General features: G+C 37.9%; 1 pseudogene; it reads right to left on the minus strand.

The window, feature by feature from the left end:
- Nucleotides 1–8,496: 8,496 nt before the first annotated feature.
- Nucleotides 8,497–8,636, minus strand: LOC145296460 (U2 spliceosomal RNA; annotated as a pseudogene).
- Between the last annotated feature and the right edge of the window lie 391 nt (nt 8,637–9,027).

The raw sequence follows: 9,027 nt of genomic DNA on the forward strand, positions 1-9,027 counted from the left end.
ATGTTACTGACATAAATATACTATTTTGCGTTGGCAAAGCTGTGTTGATGTTAATGGTGCTTATTTCGATCAATAAATTTTTGTTTAAGCTGATATATGTTCATCTGAATTTTAAAGTTGAAATTTAAAGAACTTTCATGTCAACCTGATATATATATATATATATATATATATATATATATATATATATATATATATATTGTTCATATTTTAATTCTAAACGTCTTTTCATTAGGAGAAATAGGAAAATAAATCCGTCGAAGATTAATGATTTGTGTTCAATTACTGACGCGATTCTCATTATTCTAGCAAATATTGGTTCATTAAGCCGGATCTTTACGGTGCCTTAAACCAACCAGTTTCATAAAATGGGGAAGCCATTTATTTTCAATAATTTAGACCATGGTCCTCCCACCTGTGGAATTTTCTTTTGCCTTTTCCATACACACAACTTGTAATGTCATCCTCATCTTGCCTTCTCCTCCCTTTCACCACCACCACCACCACCACCAGCAGCACTATTTGCAGTTTCTTCTAACAAACAGAGATCTGATGAACAAGAAATTAATTAATGCAAGATGCTTTACGAAAGGGATGATCTTGCCTCTCATCAGGAAGTGGAATGGCAAGACAAATTTAACTAGAATAATAGTTCTTAAAATAATCTTTCTGAGGTTTGTGAAGGCAGAAGAGACTAAGAATACCTTTTTTGATCTTTTAAAATACTATTTGACAAAATTTAATAGAATCAGTTTAATCGTAAAAGTAAGAAGAGTATTCCAAAATAATGAGATATTTTTTATTCCGCCTGAATGTATCAGAAATGATTGCAAATTGCATTGGTTTGATGATTGAACTTATGCATTCATGACTTTAAAATTTTGACCCATTGAAAATATTGATAGTGTGACAGTCTAAGAACGTAATCCCTGTTTCATACGTGCATAAGAAGCAGATATGCGTCATTGAATTCCTGAAAAATTAAACATTGAAACGTGCATTGAATTGATATATAAGACGGAACTGTTTGCTCGCTGATTCGCCACCAACACCAACCTAGAGCAAACAAACTACTTCCTCCCAAATTCCCCTATGCGGACGGAAACAACAATTGATAATCTGAAAATCACCCCTTCATATTTCCACGTTGTCATAAATAACTTATACACCTCCAAGGCGTGTGGGCCTGATCTTATCCTTGCTATACTAATTAATAAAAATGCTCAACTGAGGTAGCCTCTGTACTTTTCAAACTCTACAACAAATGCCTTTCTGAATCCTGTTTTCCTAATAGCAGAAAGATGGCCTCTGTAGTGCCAGTGTACAAGAATTCTGGCGAAAGGACCGACCCTCTAAATTATTACCCTTTACCCCCCCCTCCTCACTAAAATCTTTGAGACGCTAATCAATCAAACACTTGTCAACCAGGTAAAAGCTAATCTTCTTTCTGATAAACAGTATATGTTCAGGAAATGTCTACAGTAGACATTTCCTGAACATATACTGCCAGACTTTGTCAAAGACCTTAGATATATCGAAGGCTACAGCCTTGGCTTCACCCGCCTCATCCAATGCATGGTATATGCGTTCAAATATGACTGTTCTCATTTTAACAGTCATCTTTGAACGCATATACCATGCACTGGATGAGGCGGGTGAAGCCTCGATATATCTAAGGTCTTTGACAAAGTCCGGCATGAAGGACTACTAATGAAAATCAAATCATATGGTATAACTGGACGAATACTAAATATAATTAGATCCTTCTTAGACAATAGAACCATCCAGGTTGTCATTGACGGATGTTCATCCAAGCAGCATAACCTTAATATGGGAGTGCCTCATGGGTCGATCCTTGGACCACTATTTTTCCTTGTATTTATCAATGACCTCTCCGATAATATTGAGTCCAAGATGGGTATATTTGCTGATGATACAATGCTCTGTATTATGCACGAGGGAAGAACGGATGTACACAAATCTAAGACAATGGCTGAATCATTAGAAAATGATCTCCAGACAGTAGTTGAATGGGGACGTAAATGAATGGTGACATTTAATGCTAATAAGACTAAGCTTAACAATTACAAGAAACCTCTCCAACCACCGGTATTCTTGACAAATAACACCCTACTTGAGAATTCTTCCTTCAAACTCCTCAGTTTAACATTCACAGGAAATATGAACTGGAATAAATACATTGAGGACATTGCCAAGGCTGCTGCAAGGATGATGGGCTTCCTCTACTTGCTATAAAATTGATCACACTTGAGAATATCCTGTACCTATATAAGGCCACCATTCGTCAATATATGGAGTATTGTTGCTAAATCTGGTCTGATGCATGTACCACTAGTCTCTACCTCTTGAATAGGTTCAAAAAAGGTCTGCAATCTAATAGGTTCCACTTTGTCAACTAGACTCCAACCTCTGTCCCATCCCATGTTTCATCCCTGTACCTAGTTTATAAGTATTTTAATGGAATGTGCTCTGATGAACTCATTGTACTTGTGCCCCCTCAACGAAACCTGTTTAGCAACAAAATCACACCCCTTCATTGGTGAGGTCTCTAAATGTCAGAACGTTTTCTGCTCAAATAGCTTCTTCTCTAGAACAGCTAGATTTTCTAATTCTCTTCCTACTACCTGCAACGTAAGCCACCATCTTAATCTTCCTTAGGCATGGGCCCAATTAGTAGCCCCTGACAATATGAGTAAATATATATATATATATATATATATATATAATCTTCAGAATGTGAGAGAATATATAATTGTTTTCACAGCCAGACAACGTCGCAGCTAGCAAGAGCCAAGAAAGCCAACAAACCGGAAGTCCAAGACTCTAGTTTCGCCTTTAGTTGGGCTCACCAGTTAGACACATCCGAACTCGGTACTTGAAACCTTAGCCTCTTGCATGCTAGGCAAGCACTCTACCAACCGAGCAAGCATGGCACACACACAAAATGCCTATTAACTTACACAGATCAAGCAAACGCAAATGCGTACAGAATATGAAATGACGTCACTGTAAGAAAAAAGATTATAAAAATGAGAGAGCACGTTAGAAAAGACGATCAGGTTAGAGACGTGAGTGACGTAACGGCTCCAATGAGAAGTCCGGTGTGGCAGGCGAATGAGGAAATAAATGTGGATTTGAATTATTCTTAATCTTAGTTTCCTTTGTGACGTACTCTTCATACAACGTGGCGGTCCTGTTTGTAAACATGTGTACAACGTTTTTTTTTTAATCCCCAACCCCAAACTCTACACAGATTAAAGCATTCCTCTTTTGATCTGGTCTTTGTCAATTGTGTTGGGTGTCTCTGAGAGGTCCATCCTCTCAGGCTTTGCTTTCTCTCTTTGAGAAAAAGGGGTTAGTTCATTGCTAATCGCCTGAGGCTCAGGGAATGCCGACGGGACTACCAAGGCATTTTTTGCAGGTAAGAGTGCATCTCGGGAGCACTGACTTCCCAATCCCCTTTTCCGACTCGTGTGTCTAAGTTCTTGCAGTGAGAGAGAACTAAAATCTCTATATTGTCAATAAAGGGGAAATTTGAAATTTTTTTTTCAAATTCATAAATCTATTAAAAACAAATTCATAATTCAATATTTCGCAAATATGCTTATTATAATTAAATTTGTAAAAAAAATTACTTTATCTACGTTTAGGTTTAGGCACATATAAAGAATCAGGGAAATTATTGATAGCGATTTCAGCTAGACAAGTTGTTTTTGTGAAAGTCAGTCCAGTGGGACTATAGATTGGAGCTCAGTCGAGCACTTGCCATAAAAATAACCATAAAGCAGAGATGGGTTCGCAACATCTTTTGTGGGAAAGAGATTGGAGGGAAGAAAAAAGAGCACGCCCCACTAGACTACAAAGTCTATTTTGAACTCTATCAAAGCAGGATAAGCTGCTCTAGCAGCTCCGTCTCAGATATGACTACAGTACTCCATCCTTGGACGCACTTGGCTCTTAGACACGTAGAGAATTGCATCAGTAGTGAGATATCTACTTGAGCGGTAGAACGATCCCATCATTTCTCCAGCAACTTTGCAACGGATTTGATGTACGTGTTCCATTTCAGATCAAAAGTAAAGATCAGACTCAGATTCTTGTGAATACACGGAACCTCTCTAAGATGAGAGCCATTTATTTAAATTGATGCAAGACAGAGATCGGAACATTGATGATGTAAAAATAGATGTTCGGTTTTAGATGCATTAAAATTAATAAGCCGCCTCTTTCCCCACTGCACCACGTGATCAATATCAGAGGAGAGAGAATCAGAGAAAACTTGGTCGTTTACGGCCTTTTAAGTGTGGCCATAGGTGGTAGTGTCGTTAGCATAAATGCTTACAAATTATCTTAGGATGTGAGTTGAGGGATCATCGATGTAGATCAGGAAGAGAGTTGGGCCCAGAATGGACACCTGAGGAACTCTTGCATTAATATTGTGAGCTTCTAATTTCTGTCCATCAACCACTACTTTTATGAACCCATCAGAGAGAAATGATTTAATAACTGAAATGACATTTCCAGCTATACCGTAGCTGGAGATTTTGTGAAGTAGATCTTTATGCCATACCATATCAAATGGCTTTGATATGTCAAGGGAAATTGCACTAGAAAGGAAGCCTCCATCGAGAGATTCGCTAATCCTATGAGATATAACTTTTAGCATATCTGCTGTAGATCTAGCAGAACGGAAACCATATTGCATGTCACTGAGGGAGGTTATTTTTGCTGACATGGTTGACTACTACTTATTTTACACAGAATCCAGCAATTTACTCATGGCGCACAATAGACTGTTTGGTCTGTATTGTGTGGGAGATGAGCGATCGCCTTCATTTTTAAATATGGGACATCTTAATGAGGTTTTCCAGGGTGTGGGGAAGCAATTCTCTTTAAGACAACGCTTAAACAGTTTTGTAAGTGTGGGAGCTAGTTTTGGTTGAATTTTTCAGCACGATAATAGGGATGTCGCCAGGGCCAGTTGCATTTTTAGATGTAACATTTGGTTCGAATATATTTTATAATGAATGCGCGTGTAATGCTGTATGTGTGTGTGTGTGTGTGTGTGTGTGTGTGTGTGTGTGTGTGTGTGTGTGTATACGGCATAATCATGTTACCACACCGGTTTTCGTTAGATCACCGAAGTTAAGCAACGTGGAGTCTCGTTACTACCAGATGGGTGTACCATTTTTAGGCGCTGTATGTGTTCTCCGTTTATCTCGGCATTGTTTCTCGTCGTCCTGAACCACCACTTAGCACTTGTATTTAACAACGCCGACTCAGGAGAAGTGTTGTTGGCGAATGCGCAACTCTTGTTACAAAAAAAAATTTAACTCGTAGGCACACTTACAGTCGGTAAAGCAAGTGTGTGTGTGTGTGTGTGTGTGTGTGTGTGTGTGTGTGTGTGTGTGTGTGAAAATTCATGTCTGTTAATGATGTAGGACATTTGCGGTTTAATCATCAAAGTAAATGTCTTAACGACTGAAACAAAGAGGTTAGCGATTTTACTTCATGCATTTATTATGTTGTTTGTTTGTTTGTTTGTTTGTTTGTTTGTTTTCCTTCTCTAAACGTGAAATACGAGTAAAGTAAGAAATCGCCGTTTCATTAGACACGTGCACTCCTACTGACTCCGTCTCTCTACCTCTGACTCTCTGAAATTTCATACGACATCAATTTAATTTCACTCTATAGAAATCTGCAGTCTCGTTTAAACAGGGGGGGGGGGTATTAATTTGCGAAAATGAATTAAGGACACAGCCAAACAAATATTGCAGGGAAACAAAGCAACCAATGCCAGTGAAGGGCAAGTTAATATGTAATCTGAGAAGGCATATCTGAAGATGAAAAGCAGGCTGGCTAATTAAATTGCATGGCGCACATCAAAGAGGGATTAGTTTCTGCCTCACGTTTTTTTTATTAGGTATATTGACAAGCGTATATTGTCAGAGTTTTCAAATACATATCGTATTATATTTATTTACCGATATCCACGATGGGGCGTTCCAAAAGTTATGCCTCCTATTTTTATTCCGCCAGAATGGATCAGAAGGGATTGCAAATTCCAGTGTTATAATGTCTGAACATGAATTCATGATTTGAAAGTTTCGTCTCTCTGTTGCAGATATTGACGGAGTGAGACTCTAAGAAAAACACCACCGTTATAAACATGCGTTTAGAAGCAGGGATGCGTTATTGAATTCCTGGAAAAAAGTGCATTGATAATGGCGGTAACTATGTAAAAAGTAAATTCTGGAGCACAAAAGGTCGCCCGTTTTAATGATACCACTCCCTTTCTTTGGTAGGTCTTCAACGTTTTGAGTAAAAAAATAAGAAGCTTATTTTTGAAACCATCTTCATATTTAAACTACAACTGGACGTTGAATTCCTGGCCAAAATTGCATTGAGAATGATGGTCAATATGTAAAAAAATAAATTCTGACGTACAAAAGTCTTTTGGAGTTAAAAAAAATAGGAAACTTTATATTTTGAACGACAATGCACAGCCATTGTTCATCGCTGGCAAAAGTCCATTGAGAATTGTGGAAATAATTTCTGGAGGGCAAAAGGACGCTCGTTGTTATGGTATTACTCCTGTCTTCGTAGCTTTACAACTTTGAGAGTTTATAAAAATATGAAGCGTTACTTTTGGAGAGGCACTTGTATATGCGACTACAAGAACAAGGCCGATAGCCATTAGTCGCATGCTCTCGTGTAATGAATGAATGCGTGAATGTAGGACTGACATGAAATTCTAAAAGATAAACTAAAATGACCGAAAAATGGGCTGAAATGACTTAAATAAATAAAAAATAAATGACTTAGAATGTCTTTAATGAACTTAAGGATGAATTGAATGACCTTAAGAATGACTTGAATGCTTAAAAAATAACTGGAATCCTTCAAAAACAACTTGAATGATATGGAGAATGACTTGAATGGCTTTGAAACTTATTGACTGTAAAGTGGGTGATCATTTTACATTAAATTAATACAGAAAAGTTATCCCCCACTTTATATCACAAAAATTATTTGATTTAGGGAATTTGAAACGTTATTTTCGTATTCATGAACCCCAAAAACCAATAAATAGTGGTATAATAAACATAAAAAGAAATAAAAAGGACATGTGTTACGGACCGACCGACCGACCGACTGAGTGACTTATAGAGTTGTTTGCACATGACTAAAAAAACTATTCTGTGGTATGCATTTTTTAAAAAAAAACTATTCTCCGTCAGTCGGTCCGTCGGCCGGTCCGTCAGTCCGTAACACATTTACTTATTAGTTACAAACAAGTGCAGCATCGGTTAAGAACAGATACTACACTTGGATCTAAGCCGTTTGGCCAAAGAAAAGTTACATTTTGGACAAGTTTGGACAAGTTCTAGAAAAGTCTAATGGATAGGTACAAATGTATGGAGCAAAAAATTGTCATTATTTGCAATTTTGGTACATTTTTTATCCTTTATGAGCCCCTTGGAATGCTGAATACCAGTGACAATGGACCAGCTATGCAGTTTTACACCGTAACACATGTATATTTGAATTCAGCACCATGAGAGAGCACTATATAGATATAAATATCAAGTTATTTTTTATTGAGAAATATGAAAAAAGGGCATTTTTAGAACTAAAAGTCCCCGGGGGACGCAAAGCAGAATTTTGCTGGGGTCACCCATACTGAATTTATATTAAGAACAATGCCCTGAGAATTTTGGACAAGTTTCAGAAAAATGTAATGGATAGGTCAAAATTTATGGGTCAAAAAGTGTCATTCGTACATCTATATGGGAATTTCTGCACAAAAAATAATTTTACCATGCACATCTATATATTGAAATATAATTTGTGACAAAATTTCAGGAAAAACTAATGGACGGTTATCCGTCAATCGTCCGGACTAACAGACAGACAAATCCCACCAAAAACATAGGTCCCTTTCCGATAAATCGGGGGATCAAAAGGTTACTCCATGCCCCTTGCTTGCACTAAAAGTACCCGGGGGACGCTAACCAGAATATTACCAGGATCACCCATACTGAATTTATATTAAGAACAACAAGCTCCACATTTTGGGCATGGGGCAAAAAGTGTCATTTTTTGCAATTTTGATACATTTTGACCCCTAATGAGCAACTTTGAATGCCGAATGCCAGTGACAATGGAAAAACGGTGTCATTTTTGGCCATTTTCAACTCCTTTTGAGCCCCTGCGGGCAAAACAGGATTTTTTGCAAAAAAAAAAAAAAAAATTTTTTTTTTACTATGCACATTTATATATTAAAATATAATTTGTGACAAAATTTCAGGAAAAAACTAATAGACGGTTATCTGTCAATCATCCGAACTAATGGACAGACGGACCCATTGAAAACATAGGTTCCTCTCTGATAAAGCGGGGTGGAAAAAATGTTACTCCATACCCCTTGCTTAAAAAAAAAAAAAAAAATGTAAATGTGTTACAGACTGACTGATGGAGTGACTTACATGCAACTAACAATGCCATAGCATGGAAGGGTTTCCCCTGCCAAGGAAAAGTTACAAACATAAGTACAGCATGTAGTATGAACAGATACTACACTTTGATCTTGGCCAAAAGGCCACGAAAAGGGTATTTATTTGCTCCCCACCAAGCAAATTAGGTACAATGCCGATTTTTAATGTGAGGAGTGAAGGGAAAATGGGGACTAACTCCCCGGGGAGTAGGGGAGCTGGGTAGTGACAATTGGTATGAAGGGTTGCCCCTACATTGACCAAGGTCTGATATGTGGTGTTACCCCTGCATATGGTCTTTGCTTGCAGTATCTGCCGGAAGAGATACTACACTTTGAGGTTTTTATTTGCTCCCCCACCGAGCAAATTAGCCACAAGGCCAATTTTTAATGTGAAGAGTGAAGGGGAAATGGGGATCAGCTCCCTGGGGAGTAGGGGAGCTGGATAGTGACAATTGGTATGAAGGGTTGGTATTTATTTGCTCTCCCATGCAGCAAATTAGGCACAAGGC

The sequence above is a fragment of the Euprymna scolopes genome, chromosome 16 (genome assembly GCF_053919585.1).
Source record: "Euprymna scolopes isolate OS-2025 chromosome 16, ASM5391958v1, whole genome shotgun sequence".
Classification (NCBI taxonomy): domain Eukaryota; kingdom Metazoa; phylum Mollusca; class Cephalopoda; order Sepiida; family Sepiolidae; genus Euprymna; species Euprymna scolopes.